Below are 18,873 nucleotides of genomic sequence, written 5' to 3' on the forward strand. Positions count from 1 at the left end.
AACCAATTTTTTCCCACAAAAGGGGGGGGGGGGCCCGGGCACCCCAGCCCTCCTCCCCCCTGGATCCGCCTATGATACATATTTTAATAAAGCTCAAGTCTGATATGAAAAGTCGCAAAAACGATAGCATTTCATAAGCAGACATGTCCCCAGGTCTGGTCAATAGCACACTTGTCCACAAGTCTGGTCAGAAGCAGACCTGTCCACAGGTCTGGTCAGGAGCAGACCTGTTCACAGGTCTGGTCTGGGGCAGACCTGTCCTCAGGACTGGCCAAAAGCAGACTTGTCCACAGGTCTGGTCTGGAACAGACCCGTCGATAGGTCTGCAGCAGTCATAAAAAAGCGGACCGTAGGTCTGGTCCACCGTAGACAAAGTGCTAGTCTGCTTAAAATTCTCAAGTTAACTTAAAAAGCAGTCAACAAGTTAACTCTAAGTTAACTTTTGTCAAGGTGAGGACCGCACCCATCTGTAGTGCGTAAAGGGCATCCGTATACTTGGGACATATTCTTGTTTCAATTCAATTTATTTTTATTTTTAGGATTATTATCGAGTGTAATTTGATTTATTTATTTATTTCAAATATACGCTTTGATTGTGTTTAATGTATTCAAATAGTGTCGAACCAGTTAATTCTATTTCATTTTTTTGTTCAATTAATTATAATAGAGGTCGGTCATTTAAAGACGTATCGACGTTGACCTATCGGCATCTGCAGATTTATCAACAAACAGTATGAGATATCGAGCTTTACTTCTATGTACTTTCAATAATGCAAATGAGCAACTGATTAATTTCTAATGGACACAATAACAAAACAATTAGGAAATATCGAGTTTTTGTGGAACATGTAATCTGACTTTTAAAGATATTCCGGATAGTTCGAACAGTATACAGACATGATAGGAGTGAATACGGTAAAACCGTTTATTTGTGTGCTAACTTGTGCTCACGTAGAACCAAATTGTTATTTGACAAATAGAGTGAATTTCAGTACTGTTTTATTAAATGTACATGTATTTATATGACATCTGAAGACAACTCGTGTTTCTATTACCTCATGATAACATCGCAAATAACAATATTCAAAGTTCCTTACATGAATATAAGTAGTACATTTGAATTTTTGTGTGTGCTTATTCGAGATCTTATTTAACTAGATTATTAAAGGATTGTGTATGATATTCGTGTACCTGCCCTACATTGGTTCCTTTAAAGGGTATGTAAAAGTAGTTGATAGACCCCCTTGTTATTATTCTTACAAAAAAAAAAAAACCTTTTGAAAAATTTGAAAGTGAATGTTTGATTGATTTGAACGTAAAGTGTTCTTATGGATGTACTTAGGTGAGGTTAGGTAAAAATTAAGAAATTAAGATACTTTAAGCTGGTAGAACATCAATTTAGGATAAAAATAAGCTAAAAATATTGATAGGTCATGAACCCCCTTTTCGAGATATTTGAGATTTAAAATATGGCGGGAAAAGGCTGACTCGGACTTTTACCTTATACTTGCATTGGTATTATTTGGGTCTCAAAACAAAAGAAAGAAAATCAAGAATCTTCTAAAAATTTGGTATATGACCTTTCAGGAGCTATTAAGTCTTATATGAAAAAATAAATGGGTGTTATGGGGCAAAATATTTAACATTGTATTGTATGGAAAAACACCAAGGAGTCCGAACATTTGACACAAATTCCAAAACCTCACCTAAGTACATCCTTAAGCTCGGGATTACATAATATTTTTTGATAAATCTGCAGATGTGGATACGTCAACGTATACGATACGGTTGATACGTTTTTGAATGGTCAACCTCTTTTTATATCCCTTTGTACACTGTGTACGTGTGTTGTTATTAGTGTAATTATGGTTATTTATTTATGTCATTTATGTTGAATAAGCATCTGTAGGCTAGAAAACTAATACACAAAACATGAAACGCTAAAATGGTCCATGTATTTTGATTTGCAACTGTTGGAATTCATGCAACTTCTCCAGTAATTGTTTGACCTTAAATTATTCTCCTCGTTAATTTTCAAAATCTGAACATCGGTACACTATTCTTATCGTAATTTAAAATTGACAATCGTATCAACAGACAACCTTAACAAAGCGTTTTTGTCAAATATCTATACGAAGAAAGATTGTATTACTTTAAATGCACCGGAGTTAACTTGTTGATAATTGATTTAAATAACTTTGATTGAAATCTTTCCAATAACGTGTACCCACTGAAGTGAGAACAACTTGACATTTCGTTTGTTATGTTAACTTTTCGAAATGCTTTAATTAGACTAAATGGTCAGATAACTGTTTTAAAAAGTAGAGTAAAACTTAAAATCATATGTATAAAGGTTAACCTTGATAATACTCAACAGGGATATTTATTTATACCCCTGATTTGAAGGAGAGGGTATACTTATTCACCTTTGCAAAACGATCGTCTGAATGAATTATATCACTTCCTTCTACATGATCTCCAAATCATGATTTCCATATATCAAGCTTCGTCACCAACTTTCTGTTTACTGCATTCTTATATGTTCTCTCAAAAAATGGCCATGCATCGTCTTTCTTTTTTTCATTCTAGAACTTTCGTTTTTAACTGATATTTTAAAACTGTCATCACCAAATCATTTTTGATATGATAAAGACATCGATCCAGACACATGTGTTACCTTTATTACTTTATGACAAATATTTGCGGCGCATCTGAATCACTAACTATTCTAGGAAATTTGATATTCTTCATACTTATTTCAAAGTGCTATCGATTTATCCTTGTCTATCCGTTAAGGCTATACATACCTACTCATATTAATGTTATAATGGTTTTAAGTACAATTATACGATACTCTCAATACTGATAACAAAACTATTGATCGAAGTATTGAAGTAAATGCAAAATTTAACATACAAATATATGAACGTAGTAACAATTTTAACCTTTTTTTTTTCTTTTTTAAAAATATTTTTTGGTTCATTTTATACAGCAAAGACCTTATCACTAGAATGATTAACATCTATGTTATAAAAAATGTGTCTAAAATGAGACTAGCTTGGGATTTGTTTGCATGTTTGATTGAAATCAGAGTTTATGGTTCCAAATTAAAATATATATCAAGACAAGTATATAACATATTATATATTTTGAAGATTGTTATTTTCTTCTAATGGCTTTTTTGTCCTAAATGTGTGATCAGTCTGTCAGAGGCAGATTGCGAATTTTTTTTTGTTGATACTGCAACTTTTATTGCAGAAAGCTCAACATAGGGAAAGTGATCCATCGGCGGCTGTGGTGGCGGCAGCGTAAACGGACTTGTTAAAAGCTTCATATTGTAGAATGTAGAAGACATGGATGCATCATAATCGGTATATTGATGTCTCAGGTCCATTGTCCTCGTCCTCATTTTCATGGTTCAGTGACTACTTGAAATAGTAAAGATTTTTTGTGATGTTAATAACTCTCTTACAATGAGTAATAGGATAACTATATTTTGTATGTGCGAATTTTGCAAGATCATCATGCCCGTCTGACAGTCTTCACTTTACTTTGGCCTCATTTCATTGATCAGTGAACAAGGTAATGTTTTGGTGGTCAAGTCCATATCTCAGATACTTTAAGCAATAGGTTTAGTATATTTTGTGTATGGAATGATTGTAAGGTGAACATGTCCAACTGGCAGGTGTCATCTGACATTCGACCTTATTTTGTCGTGGTTCAGTTGTCAAAGTAAAGTTTTGGTCTTTTTTCTAATACTTTATTCGATAGTCAACTAGATGTGGTGTATGTAAATATTTAATGATGTAAAAAAGGAAGTATGAGGTTTGATTGCCAATGAGACAACTCCCCACAAGAAACAAAAAATGACACAGAAATAAACAACAGTTTTTTTCTTAACTATTTATGAATATAAAAAAGAAATCAATTTTTATAATTTTGGGTCAAACTGGTTAGTGTTTCAGACAAACAGTGGGGATAAGACAGATGAAATCATTGAAAATGTCCCAGATTTTTATAAAGATATTATTAAATGTTGGAAATTAACTGGTGGAGGTCTAACAAAAAAACCAGAAACATTTACAGATATAAGAAAACAAATATTATGGAACAATAAATTTATTAAATTTGAAAATAAAGCTATATTTAAAAAAAAATGGATTAAAAGCGATCTTATTTATGTAAATGATATCATAGATGAAAAAGGATATATTTCTCAAGACATCATTTTAAATAAACTAAAAAATAAATCGAACTGGATAGCTGAAATTAATTTAGTAAAGAAATCTTTACCAAAAGACTGGGCAGCAATTTTAAAATCGGAACATTCTATAAAAAGTATTGTTAATATAAAAAGAAACCAATTTATATTGGATGGTTTACCTATAAAAGAAGCATTAACAAATAAACTTTTATATAAGTCTCTGATAAATAAAAAATTTGAACCAGCTATTGGACCAAAAAAATGGCTGCGTATATTTGATATAAATGATGTGTTATATCAAACCTATCTATATAAATTTTTATTCAGATATTTGAAAGAAAATAAATTTAGAATGTTTAGATGGAAATTACTACAACATATTCTACCTACAAAGAAACTTTTATGCAGGTGAAAAATTGTAAACAATAGTTTTTGTAGTTTTTGTACACAAGAAGAAGATTATGATCACTTCTTTATACTGTGTCCGTATTTAAAAAACTTTTTTGGAATAAAATAAATGAAGTTTTAAAGAACAGTAAAATAACTTTTAAGATGAAACTAAGACACTTAGTATTTGGATATAAAACTTCTCAGGAAGAATATTTTGACTTAAACTATTTTTTAACAATTGTGGGTTTTTCAATTTACAAAGCCTACTACATATCTGATCAAAAGACAAAAAATGTCAACGTTTTCTCTATTTTTCTCAATGAGTTCAATAGAAGAGTATGTTTGAAAATTAAAAGTAATGTTTGAGCAACTATTAGAAAACATATGAATTGTCAAATTAAGTGATACTATTTAATATATATATGTTATAAAAAAATGTAATAGGTATTTTACAACTACTCAATACCCTGAGTGATTAGTGGATTGTAACAAGGAATATCAGGAGGAGCTTGGACTCCTGAATGATATTGTAGCAAGCCAATATTTAAAAATAAATATTTATTTATGTTGTTAAAAAAAAAAAAAAAAAAAATCAAGGGGCAATGAAAAGTATAAAATAAGTAATTTCTGTTCCCTTGGTTGCCTTCGTTACAAAGGCCGAGTATTACTGTATACTGTTTGATGAGTCATATAATGTTGTGTTGCATCATTTATCTCTTAGGTCAAAAGATATTCACTTTTTCCGAACTTTTTCAGACAATTCAGTGTGGTGTTGATGTGTTCAGTTTAACATCAAATACTAAACAGTGTATGCAGAGTGAACATACACTAACTATGTCTTAATTGACTGATTTTTGTCTTATCTTTTAATAACATTGTTCAGGATATAACTTCAACGGGTTCAACAATTATTTCAAAATAAAAATAAAAATGCAAAATGAGAGTCAACACATTAAACATCAAGGTATTGACAAACTCAGCGAAGTCACTTAAAGATAAATTGTTTGGGTATGGTTGATAATCTTTTCTGTTTTTATAATTACAATATGATACTATGAATAAATAAGATAATTTATTTTTTGTAAGACAAACCTTCCATTTGTATGACAGTTGTTATATTGACAAAACTGGATAAGAATCCACTCAGACGTTTTTGGTTAATGTGACAATAATTAGAACCGCTCACTACTATATCATGACGGCCAGATTATTCTGGTTAAGCTGTTACACGTTAAATTATCCGCTTCTTTGCTAATGGAATGAATTAAAGTGAGCGGAAAGTGGGAAAAATCGTTATGAATATTCATAAAAAAAAATTGCAACTAGCTTTGAAATCAAAAACATAATAATAATCTTAAATATATGAGATAGTGTGATAATAATGCTTAGGACCTCGGTGGCTAAGTGTTCTAAGCAGTTAATCAACAGTGATCACATCTAGCCTCTCAACCATGGGGATGTAAATTCGGAACACCCTCGTGACGAGATGTGTTAACTCAGATCTTATTATGATAATTATTTTTAATCTTTGGGTTTCCAGACTCCTTCGTCAATGAAAAATAACAGTCATGATAAAGACATGAGTGCTTACATTGACATTCAATAACAACAGCAACAAAACAGAAACCAACAAACAATAGTGTTAACATTCTGGGAAAATGAAAAATGTTCTCCTTTATTTGTTCGGCAACCTTATTTGCGATAGAATAGCAATACACTATTTGTAAACTTTTATATCCAAACGAAATAAATGGTAAAGAATGAAGGGAAAAGGAAAGTCAAGGATTAAAGACTTTTTTTAGACAGATATCACGGGCAAAGATGTTAGCCTGGGAACCGCCTTATCTGTTTTATCTTAAGTACTCTATTATTTTCAAATATTCAATCTTGATGGGGGTAAACACAGAAAAGCTCACCAGACGCATACACATTTGTTTTTTTTTTTAATTTTCAAGGATCTGCAAGTTAACAGTCTTAAGAACATTGTAATGTACAAGTTTAATTAAAAAATATTAAACATAATAGAATAACCCTTAGACATAAATACTATGGTCCGATTCATTTGTCAATTTGTCAATAGTCAACCGTCTATAACTTTTACACAAAGCAATCGTGATAATAATACACATATTGTATATCGTCTATACAAACGGGATGAATAGAGCAGTATTAACGTTACGTTATTTAATATATTTTTCAGTTTGATTTTATTATGCTTAGTCATCTTAAATGCTCATAACAACTGCATAACCTTAATAAGTTTTTAAACACAAAATTGTTCTATCTAAATACAAAGACGGGCATACTCACAGTATTAATTTATAAAAACGCTTTTATAATAAACATTTTAAACGCCCATACCTCAACTTCAGACTGCTAGTAACGTAATCTAATTGAATTCTGCTATTCAACTCAATATGAAGATAGACACTGAGTGAACATTTTATAAATCTGCATTATATAAGATATACCGAGAGATATCGTCTTTCATAGTTCTATATGAATGGCCTTTACATATGTGTAATTTGTTTTCATTAATGTGTTATTTATGGCTTTGTAAAAGACGAGACGTTAATATGGGGACGAAGTCCCCAATAACAGTACTAGTAGAAAAATCAATAACAAAATAAAAAAAAAAATCGGGAAAATTTTCCCGAAATTTTCATTGTACTAATGAACTCAAAATCGTTCATTTTTTTATGTCATGTTTTGAATTCCCGCATCTGCGCAGAAATCTATTATGTACTTCCTTTTTCCGTTCTCGTTTGTATGAAACTTTGAGTAAAATATATATTTATCAGTCTAGTATAAAATAGGAAGGAACGCAATACCAATTTCATTTTTAATAATTCCTTGATATGAAAAAACGTTACTTGATGATAGCGTTTCGTTGTTTACATTGCATATGACGTCATAACTTAAATAACGTCACAACTAAAATCCCTAACAACAGAACCAAAATCGGAAACGTTACGGTATTTCCGTTTCTTTTTTTTTTTAACAAATATTTAAGTTATAAAAAAATAATTCATAAAGACTTCGTCCCCATTTATGCCTGCCTCATATTAAAATATTGTATGGATTTTGTATGGGCTATATCCTTTTGCTTGGTAATGCTTTTTATATATTTGTCTTTTATACCCATTGCATAACCATTACTATATCATACATTTTGTGTTTCACAAACATAAGCATACATGCGTATTGGTGTACAGTATTTTATCAATATTTTTGTTACATGTAATAGATCGATGAAACTTAAACCCTATCATGCTTTCAAAACTGTACTCTAAGACTTCATTTCTAATTATTACACCTTTTTTGCAATCCACTTATTCCTTGAACATTTATCAGCTGGGGTTCACATTTAATTTTTTTTATTCATTTGAAACTTATTATACACATAACTTTAAATGCTTACATGTTCTATACAATTGGGTTTGCGCATGTGGAGGTTCATGCGATTCCCTCATTTATTGATTGTGATTTTGAATTTTCCACTTAATCAATTTATCAAATTTGCAGATCAGTACACTATTGTTCGCTTAATCAAAAATTCACAATCGTATCAACAAACAACTTTAACAAAGAAGATCATATTACTTTAAATGCACCGGATAGAACTGCCAATACTTGTTTTGAATACGTTTTTTTTCCTTTTGAATCATCGTTTATACAGCAAATACCTTATCCCGAATGATAGAGATCTCTTTATTTAAAAAAAAGTGTTTAAAAGTGAGACTAGTTTGGGCGTTGTTTGCATATTTGACTGAAATGAATAAAAGATTGATGCCCCAAACCTAATATACGTCAACACAACAATACGACATATTATATATCTTGAAAATCTTAATAATGTTACTTTTTTATATTGTAATATTATAATGTTAGATGTAACATTTATCATAGTTTATTCATTTGACCCGCAATTCCTTAAATGCCGTATTTTATGCTTTAAAAGTTTCTCACATTTCAGAGTTGTGATTCGTTCTTCAACTTCGTATCTTATTTGGCCTTTTTGACTTTTTTGGATTCGAGCGTCACTGATGAGTCTTTTGTAGACGAAACGCGCGTCTGGCGTTTAAACAAAATTTAGTCCTGGTATATATGATGAGTTAATTTTGTTTTGAAACGTTCAACACACTAAATTTATCAAAAACGGCTGAAATGGAATATTCAGAGAACATTAAATAATCATCTACATGATACGTTTTAATTAATACTTTAATCTAATCATTTCAACATGAAAGTAACTTATATCAAACTTATATAAAATCGATGTATGGTAAGCGTAGTATTGTTAAACATAATGCTTTTAGCCCTGAAATTGCAAGTACCAAGTTCGGAATATGGCAGGAGTATTGCGTTAGTTGATAAACTAGTCGAACGTATGCCTATTTTCGAATTTTATGGACATCCCCCTTTTTTAATTTAACTTTGAGTTTTGGTAAAAGATCGAGTTTAATTTGATTTAAAAATTTGAGTTGCCAATACGCAATTTAATAGTAAAAGTTGTATGAAGGTAGAAAAGAGCAATACACATCTGTACGATAGACACTAAAATTTCACGTAACATGTGACGTTTACTTAATAGGTGCACCTGGTTTAGCTGCTCAGTTTTTTTTTGTGAACTTTACTTATTAATCAATGTATAAGATTCAAACATTGGTACTTTATTGTGGTCTCAATTTGAAATTCACAAATTTATTAATAGACATCCGTAACAAAACGTTTTTTGTCAAGTATCTCTTAAATCTATATGAAATAATGATCGTATTACCATAATTGCAGCGGAGCGATCATTTTAGTCATGTTTTATTTTTTATTTTACTTGTACACAGGGAAGTCTGCATAACTTCACATTCCGGTTTTAGTCTATAGCTATAATCGGACTACATGTAGATTTTTATATAAGGTTAGTAAAATCATTTACTGATTTAAAATATGATCAGAAAAAAACATAGAGTCATTTATCCGTTCTATAGAAGGGGTATACTGGCTGACTAATTCCTGTCGCTCTTCTGAAAAAGTTGCCGTTTATTTCTTAAGATCTACACATATAACATCCGTGCATTTGGTATCAAGTAACATTTGAACATGCATTATATTTGTCCGCTGCTCATCAACTTTCTTTTAACTGCCTTCATTATAGACATGTAATATATTTTGTCTTTTTTAAAAGTTTTGAACTAAAAGTAGAAACTTGTTTAACCCCGCTGCATCCTTTATGTGTCTGTTTATCAGTTGTTGTCGTTGGTTCATATAAAAAATAAGACGTGGTATGATTGCCAATGAGACAACTCTCCACAAGAGAACAACGTAATACAGAAATTAACAAATATAGATCACCGTACGGCCTTCAACAATGAGCAAAAACCATACTGCATAGTCAGCTATAAAAGGCCCCGAAATGACAATGTAAAACAATTCAAACGAGAAAACACACGGCCTTATTTATATAAAATATGAATGAAAAACAAATATAAAACACATAAACAAACGTCAACCACTGAATTCAGACTCCTGACTTGGAACAGGCACAAACATACATGTACATAACGTGGCGGGATTAAACCTGTAATCGGGATCCCAACCCTCCCCTAACCTGGGACAGTGGTATAACAGTACAACATAAGAACGAACTATAAAAATCAGTTGAAAAAGGCATGTATGTCACATTTGTTTTCCATGAATTATTTTGTTAGTAATAAGCATTTAAATTGTTTCATATAATGTGTTATGCCGGGTCCTTTTATAGCTGACTATACATTTTTGTAGGCCGAGCAATTGCCTTTAATTGCTTACATCGCTTCTTGTGATCTCTGGTTTGATACTAGTTTTAGTGTATCAACTATATATGTCATTTGTGTCATTATATGTGTTTATAAATATGTGACTTCTTTAATTTAGGATGCTTTTAATATTCATTTTATGAAATACAACACATATACATAAATATAGGGGAAATGTCTGTAAAATTTTGTCTGCAGCGATATTCATATTTTAGTAATCGATATCACAAATGCACACAATATATAAATGGCAAAAATAAAACAGCACATTTTGTATGATTACGCAGAGAATCACACACAGATGGTGTGCATCAATATATAGTTTTTACTTAACACTGCCATAAAAGATTCAGACAATTGGAATAACACACATGTGACAAAGTTACCAACTTTGTTATTTACTGCCCTTGACCAAATTAAACATCTCTTTGTTTTCATGACATTATGTCTAGATGTACTTAATACTACATGTAGTACTATTATAAAAAAAAATGGATCCACTGAGTTTCAATTTTTCATATTGTAGAAAGTTGTATCATTACAAAAAATGCTAAAGTGGAGACCTCTGTTTAAATCTGCCAGAATATTTTAGGAGAACTGTTTTAGGACAGTATGTAGACAGTCTGACACCTTTTATACAGTTCTAGCTAGAACAGTTCTAACCTAGAACTGATTTGGACAGTTCTACTTTAGAACAATTTAAGACATTTCTACTTCTAGAACAGTTCTACGAATAGAACAGTTCTACGGTTAAAATTGATATATAAATTCTACTGCTAGAATTGATTTTTAAATTCTACGGCTAGAATTGATTTATAAATTCTACGGTTAGAATTAATTTATAAATTCTACGGCTAGAATTAATTTATAAATTCTTCGGCTAGAATTGATTGATAAGTTTTAAGAACTCTTTGTCTTAAATATAAGGCTTCGGCAAAATAGCAATGTATATAGAGTTTTGATATTTTGCCAGTCTTATTACAGATTTTTGATCAAGACAACATGTTTAACCCAGTCAAATTATACGTATTTCGTTCAATTTTTTTTCACAGATTAGGCCGTTAGTTTTCTCGTTTGAATTGTTTTACATTTGTCAGGATGACTCGTATAACAAAAGTATTTGACGTCATTAACCAAATGTAATAACTTGTTTCCCAATCCATTATAAATAAATATGTTTTTAAATTAAACTTCAGTTAAACTGACCATATTTGCACTTCCTCATGTAAATCAATATACATGTAGCCGCACACTGCAGTAACACAGTTATATTTTTAGGCCAGGATGGATTGTACAAATGAAAATTATTATAATATAGGAAATTAAACAATAACTACAAAATTTTGTTTTTATCAATTAATAGTACCAGCATGTCCTCTTTTTTTATTCAAAATATTGAATCGTAAACAAATATGATATCTGTTTCTGAGTAATTTTCATACGGACCTGTTGAACAAAAATCTTTACCGCATCAACCTTATTTGCTCTATTTTTCTGCAAATCTATATAGCTGCCCAGTAATTCAGTTATAATTTTAGGTCAAAAGAGACTGTTATATACAAAAAGAAGTAAAATCACAAAAATACTGAACTTAGAGGAAAATCTATTCGGAAAGTCCATAATCACATGGCAAAATTAAATAACAAAACACATAAAAAACGAATGGTGTTTTAATAGTACCAGCATGTACTAATTTTGATATATGAGTCAGTCTGATATATCAAAACTATTTAAATTAGTTTACGATTCAAACTTTTCAATAAAAAGAGGACATGCAGGCACTATAAACTGATGCAAACAAAATTTGGTAGACGTAATATTGAATCGTAAACAAATAACAGTAAATTCGTAATATTTTTATGTAAGGATGGGTTGTTTAATACAATACAAGTTACAGCAATATTGGAATACAATGACCATACACTTTTGTTTGCATCAACCTATAGTGCCAGCATGTACTCTTTTTATTCAAAATATTGAATCGTAAACAAATATCAGTAGTTTTCATACCTCAGGCTGACTTGCGTATTAAAATCTTTAACCCGCATTAACCAAAAACTGACCATACATGTGTATTTGATCTATTTTTATGTAAATCTATATAGCTGCACAGTAATTCAGTTATGATTTTAGGCCAAGAGGGACTGTAATATACAAGTTACAGCAATATTGGATAACAATGACCGTTACATTTTGTTTCCATCAATTTATAGTGCCAGCATGTCCTCTTTTATTCAAAATATTGAATCGTAAACAAATATCAGTAGTTTTCATACCTCAGACTGACTTGTGTTCTAAAATCTTTAAACCGCATCAACTAAAACTGACCATATTTGCTCTTTTTTATGTAATTATTCAGTAATTATTTAAGGTCAAGAGGGATTGTAGTATAAACATAACCACCATATTGGAAATGAATTGTTGTATCGCATTTATTGAGACTGCCAGAATTTTCTCTTTTTATTCAAAATATTGAATCGTAAACAAATATCAGTAGTTTTCATACCTCAGACTGACTCGTGTACCAAAATTATTTGTCTGCATTAACCAAAACTGATCATATTTGACAGCATCAACCAAAACTGACCATATATGACAACATCAACCAAATTTGACCATATTTGACCTTTATTATGTAAATCTTATAATATATATAGCCGCATGGTATATCACTTATATTAGTTTTAGTCAGTTCTATGACAGATTATTCTGACAGTTCTAATGAGAGCTTTGAAGTTATCTCCACTGTACCTTTATTTCAGGGGAATTTTGCATTCTAGAAGAAACCTTTAGTTAAAAACAATGACACATTAGCTGCATTTTCATTTATAAAATGATTGCAAGTATCGAAAGTGTCCAACGACGAAAACTTTCCCATACAGTTTTATATAAAAGAAAAAATACGTACATTATTTAGGAAATTAATGCTTCTTTTTGTAACTTCATTGCGGTGTAAAAGTTTTGACCGAAGTTTATTTTGTGTATGAAGCGAGAAAGCGCACGGTCATCGCTTTTATAACCTTATGAAGTTACGAAAAGAAGCATTTGATACTTATCATTACATTATTCAGCTAGGATCATGAAAGCACGATTTCTATTTAATTTTTATTCAATTCACCTGTGCACTGTTTTGTTGGACCTCGTGTCACCATGAGTGATATATTCAATTGTATAATGAAGTTGATAAAGGAATAACGCGATATTGCAGTGTAGCCAATCAGAATAACGTTTTATAATGACTCTACATCTATTGCAATTATACTGAAAAGGGGCGACCTATATTTGCGTGGATTTGTAAATGACACGCATTACATCTGCGCGGAAAAATGGTATTACGTGTGCGCGAATATATCTGTAGATTACCTGAGGTTTTTTTTACTTGTAATTTGTTTTTCGATTAATGTTTTGAACATAAATTGGCGATATTACTACATCTTGTTATTTCATAAAAAGATTAACATATACCAGACAAGTCTTTATATATTTTAATAAACATTAATAAGAAGCACTACAATTTTGTAAAAAAAAAAGTTTAAAATAAAATACAGCGACTATCATGGAAAAGAATATTTAAAGTATATAGTCATGAATAAAACGCTGCAGACATGCAGATGATGGCTATACGAGACGCATCTATAGATCAGTCTTTGCGTGGTACTGGTGAGATTTTTCTCCCTTTATTTGACTCAGAGATAAAAAAAAAAAAAAAAAAAAAAAAAAGGCTATCTTGTTAGTAGACTTCCAAACTTGTATATGAGTGGACAATAGGTGTGTACTGCTCAATAATTAACATGTGTATGTAACTTGTGTAAGATGACCGATAACATTTGTTCAAATTAATTTCAGTTTATTTTAACATGTTAAATGTTTTTGTATTAATCAGCGCAAATGTAGTAACTTTTTAACAGGTAAATTTCGCGCAAACGTAATGCGTTTTGTCGCGCAATCGTGGATTTTGTTTGCGCAAATGTGGGACCAATCCGAGCGAACGTAACGCGCCTACTGAAAAGAGCATATTGGTTAATTTCAACACAATAATAGTTTGCGTCGTCCAAATCTACTTGATGCACACGTTTGATTTCAGCCATTTGCATAATGTCTTATATATTTAGAAAAAAGTGTTAACCATAGACGGTTATTGTTTGGATACACGAATATGGCAAGGGTAGATTTCTTGTAAGTTACGCAAAATCCTGGTAGATTTATTTATTTACAAGCTTCTCATAACTTGAGAATGTTAATTATTCTAAACTCTGCAAGTCATATTTTGTTTAATTTTCACTTTTCACTACATAAGTCATGTTTGTTATAAAGTCATTTTCACAAATTAGATATAGTGTGTGATAACATTTCGCGTTGGAATTCGTTGTTTGCTATACCACTGTTCATTTCAACACACATAATGACAATGCCACTTGATCAAATGAATGATTTTTTTTGTAGTGTCTTAAGCAATGATTATATTTAAAATCACGTATTATTTGTGAAATATTAAATATTTTACAAGATTTCATACTATACCAATACAGAACGACATGTTTTTGAAAATATAGCAACACTTTTGGTTAAGAAATTTTCATTCGTTATTGCATAAATATCAACTTCTAATATCTTTACTTTTCTCCCTACCCAGTTTACCCCTATTACTTCTTGTGATGTGGACAGGCCATTGTTATTGAATTTTATGCAAAATGATTGGATTAAGATATTATTAGATGACATTCAAACTGTTAATGCTTTTCTTGCGAGTAAAATGATTAAATAACACCGTGCAGGAATGTGTTCTGCAAAATAAATGACATTTAAACTGGACACTGACCCAGTCTATATTACGTTTTTTAATGAAACTAAAGTATGAAAGATAACAATTGCCACTTTCGTTATATTCTTTTACCTAATTTCTCATATGCTAGTACACATAGGAAAAATTTGTTTTGAGGTATGAAAGATAACAATTGCCACTTTCGTTATATTCTTTTACCTAATTTCTCATAGTACACATAGGAAAAATATGTTTTTGAAAGCCTATTGCGAAAATAAAGAGAAATTTTACTAGTTATACTTTTTATTCCATTAAACACGTCATTTTTCGAAGAGAAATGCAGAAATACATGTTATTGCATAGCAATATAATATTTCCCACAGAAAGTAACCAAAAGTTGGCGTGCAATAAATTATGATATTGCACTAGTGCAATAAATTAAAATATTGCACTAGTGCAATAAATTCTAATATTGCACTAGTGCCATAAATCTTTAAAATTCATGACGTCATCAAGGACAAAATCTTAGTTTAAACCAATTTTTACTTTCAAATAGTATATTGCTATACAATAAAAGGGTTATTGAATGAATATTGGGGAATATTGTCCCTCGTAAAACATATATTGCACCATGCCAGTAAACTTCAGTCGCTTTTCTCTCACACCAATCATACCGATATCGTATCCCACCTGTCGGCACTAGTGTACAATGTATTATTATTATTTTTATTTTATTGATTCTGTTCATCTTCAAATGAGGACATAACTTTAGAAATGATTTTTAATTTTGCACTTTTGTGTGACCTGTAGCAATGATTGATGACAACGGGGATGGTATGTCATACAATATAGACAAGACTATCACATTTCACGAAGACTAAATGTGCGTGACGTTATTTAAAGTCTGAATAATTCATTGTTCATCACCGCGTTGAAATACTGTCTTTTAAATATTGTTGAACTGTTTAGAATTACAAACTTTAAATTAAATGGGAAACTTGAGTTGAAAACATTTTCATAAATGACACATATTCAAAGTTTGAAAAATATTACCGAGAAATACAAACGTAATACAAAAATATGAGTTACCAAGAACATCCAATATTGATTAAGTATAGGTATTATAAAATACTTAATATCGAGGAGAAATTATATATTCAACTTTTAAGAAACTTTAATTGATCTGAATGTTTGTGGTATTAAGCCTTGTTATAAGTTTTATAATATCTAGTTTTGGCAAACTAAAGTTAAAAAACGGAAACAACAAATTCAGCATTAGGGGAGGAGCATTACTCTGAATAGTAAGCAAAGTAAGAGAACAAAAACAAAAAATCAGCATTTTTTCCATTTATTAAGGACCATTACTGTAGAACAGCTTGATCTGTGACAGGACAACACATGTTAATTCTTCTTTCCTGTGAAATAGTCATGCGAGATAGAATACCAATGAAGCAAACTGGTGTCAGATCCTAAAAAGCTATCAATAAGTAAAAGGCTAGTTTTAGTTTACACATGTTACATTAAAAAAGGTACAAAGGTTAAAATGGAGTTTTAGCTCATATCTCTAAAACCAAAGCATTAAGGGCAAATCTACAAGATCATATTCTTCACTGGGTCAAAAACTATATGTCCTAACATTTTCAGACCATTCAGGCAACCCGTTGTTGGGTTGCTGCCCCTGAGTTGGTAATTTTACGAATATTTTGTACAGCAAAGTGAGACCTAAAAATATGTCAACATGACAAAAATTGTCAATAGACCCCTCATGGAGTTATTGACCTTTATAGTCATTTTTAAAAATTTTCATCATTTTTAAATTGTTTACAAAATATTTTCCACTGTTACTACTGGACCGAGTTCTTTATTGATAGAGATAATTGTAAACAGTAAGAATGGTCAGTAAAGTAAATGTACAAACACATTACTATCATAAAAGCACAATTATTTCATAAATCCATCCGTGTCCTTTGATTAATATGCACATCGACCATGGTGAGCGACAGAGGCTCTTTAGAGCCTCTAGTTCAATCTCTCAAGGTGTGAAAACATAGGGTTTGAAAGACCATTGATAATCTGCTTATTACTGTTTATCTTTGTGACATCAATGGCGTAGGCTAATGACGTCATAAATACTTTTTCTATTCCACTGAGAAAATCCATATCATCTCATAAGTAGCGTGGTATCAAATAAAATTAAACATTACTAGAATACACACGCGAAATCGTGGGCATTTAGTACGTGTTTGAAAGTATGTAAACTATTGTAGGACGAAATTTTGTAGAACAGTTTATGTCTGGAGAATTTTAGGAAAGGTATCAAAAGTAAGAGTTACTGTGGTGACAGGACAATATTTCTAGTCCTCCCCCTTTTTCCAATGTCCATTATTGTTGGTTTCTGTTGTGTCTCTATACTTTGACCGTATATATATTATAAATAAAGTGTACATGTAATTTATCAATTCCAAGTTTACTATCATAGGCGATATAGTCATTTAGGAGACTCTCTATGTATAAAATGTCAGTTACAGCCGACGATAGCAAATTTGGAATTAATAGTATATAGCAAATACGCTTTATTTATAGTACAAGTATGATCATAGTATAGAGAAAAACGCGAAAATAATTGTCCTGTCCCCAAGTACCCTAAAATTATGTGCAATTTTAAAAAAAGTCATAAACGGAAGTCTTGTCTATGACTTAAAAGTTTGTCCGATTACGGAAACAATATTCGGATGATACTAATAATACAGAATTTTACATTCTGTTAATTTTCTTTGTAAATTTTTTAATTGACTAGGTGAGCACTATGTAAATATTGTCAAGTAAGACCATTTGGGCATAACCTGTCTTTATAAAGAAAATTTTTAAAATTGGACTAGGTGGTCAGGAAACTGTTTTGTTAAGGTGAGTACTATGAAAATATTTTCAGGTAAGACCAGTTAGGCATAACCTGTCTTTTAAAAAGAAGAAGAGGGTATACTGATTTTCCTATGTCTGCCGTCCGGTACAGTATATTTTGTCGCTCATTTTCTTCGTAATTACAAATTCTCCATACATATAGTACCGAGTTTCATGCAGTAGAACTACATCATGCTTATCGCATTTTTTATATCCGATCTATTTTTGATTTTTGTTTTTTAACTTTTAGACCTACGAAACTTTTGTATTTAGCCTCATGTCAGCATACATTACCGTATATTGTGTTTTGGTATTCATGTTATGTTTCTAATATGTCATTGGCTTTCATATATTCGACTGTGATTGTTCCTAAGAACAACAAAAAAATAGGAAAGCGATTAGGACACATGCAATTTATAACGTTTAGAAGTAGACAAGTCACTAAGTATTTTACTTATGGGCTGAATGTGTTTGAGCTTTTGAATTTGCCTTTTGATAAAAGGACTTTCCGTTTGTATTTTTTTTTTATTGTTTTATTTTTTAGAACAGCGTTCTGTATACATGTACCATGATGTTTTGTTAAGCTGACTATCAACGGAATACAACACTCAAATTTTGGGAAAATATTTTAGACCTTTGATCACGAAATATTTTGTTTCATTCCAAATATCATTAATTTTTAAACATGATGACATTTCCATGTTCATGACCGTTTGGGAGTGGTTATTCTGTTCAGATAAATGTTTCTTTATTACAACATTTTTCTAATTTAGACTTTATCTGTAATTTGTTTAATTGCTTAACAAAAGTTTTCGTTAAGAAAAAAA

The 18,873-nt window shown here is 30.7% G+C and overlaps 1 protein-coding gene across 4 annotated transcripts in view; it reads left to right on the forward strand.

Annotated features, from left to right (window-relative positions):
- Positions 1-18,873, forward strand: part of LOC139527374 (putative amidohydrolase YtcJ) — an 86,785-nt gene that overhangs the window by 40,673 nt on the left and 27,239 nt on the right. Inside the window, exon 2 of one of the 4 annotated variants that reach the window (XM_071322790.1) lies at positions 474-9,509. The exons of the other annotated variants lie outside the window; for them this stretch is intronic. The gene's annotated coding sequence lies outside the window, so the exon portion shown is untranslated. The remainder of the gene's footprint in view (positions 1-473; positions 9,510-18,873) is intronic. 4 annotated transcript variants of the gene reach the window in all.

Source organism: Mytilus edulis, chromosome 6, assembly GCF_963676685.1.
Source record: "Mytilus edulis chromosome 6, xbMytEdul2.2, whole genome shotgun sequence".
Lineage (NCBI taxonomy): Eukaryota > Metazoa > Mollusca > Bivalvia > Mytilida > Mytilidae > Mytilus > Mytilus edulis.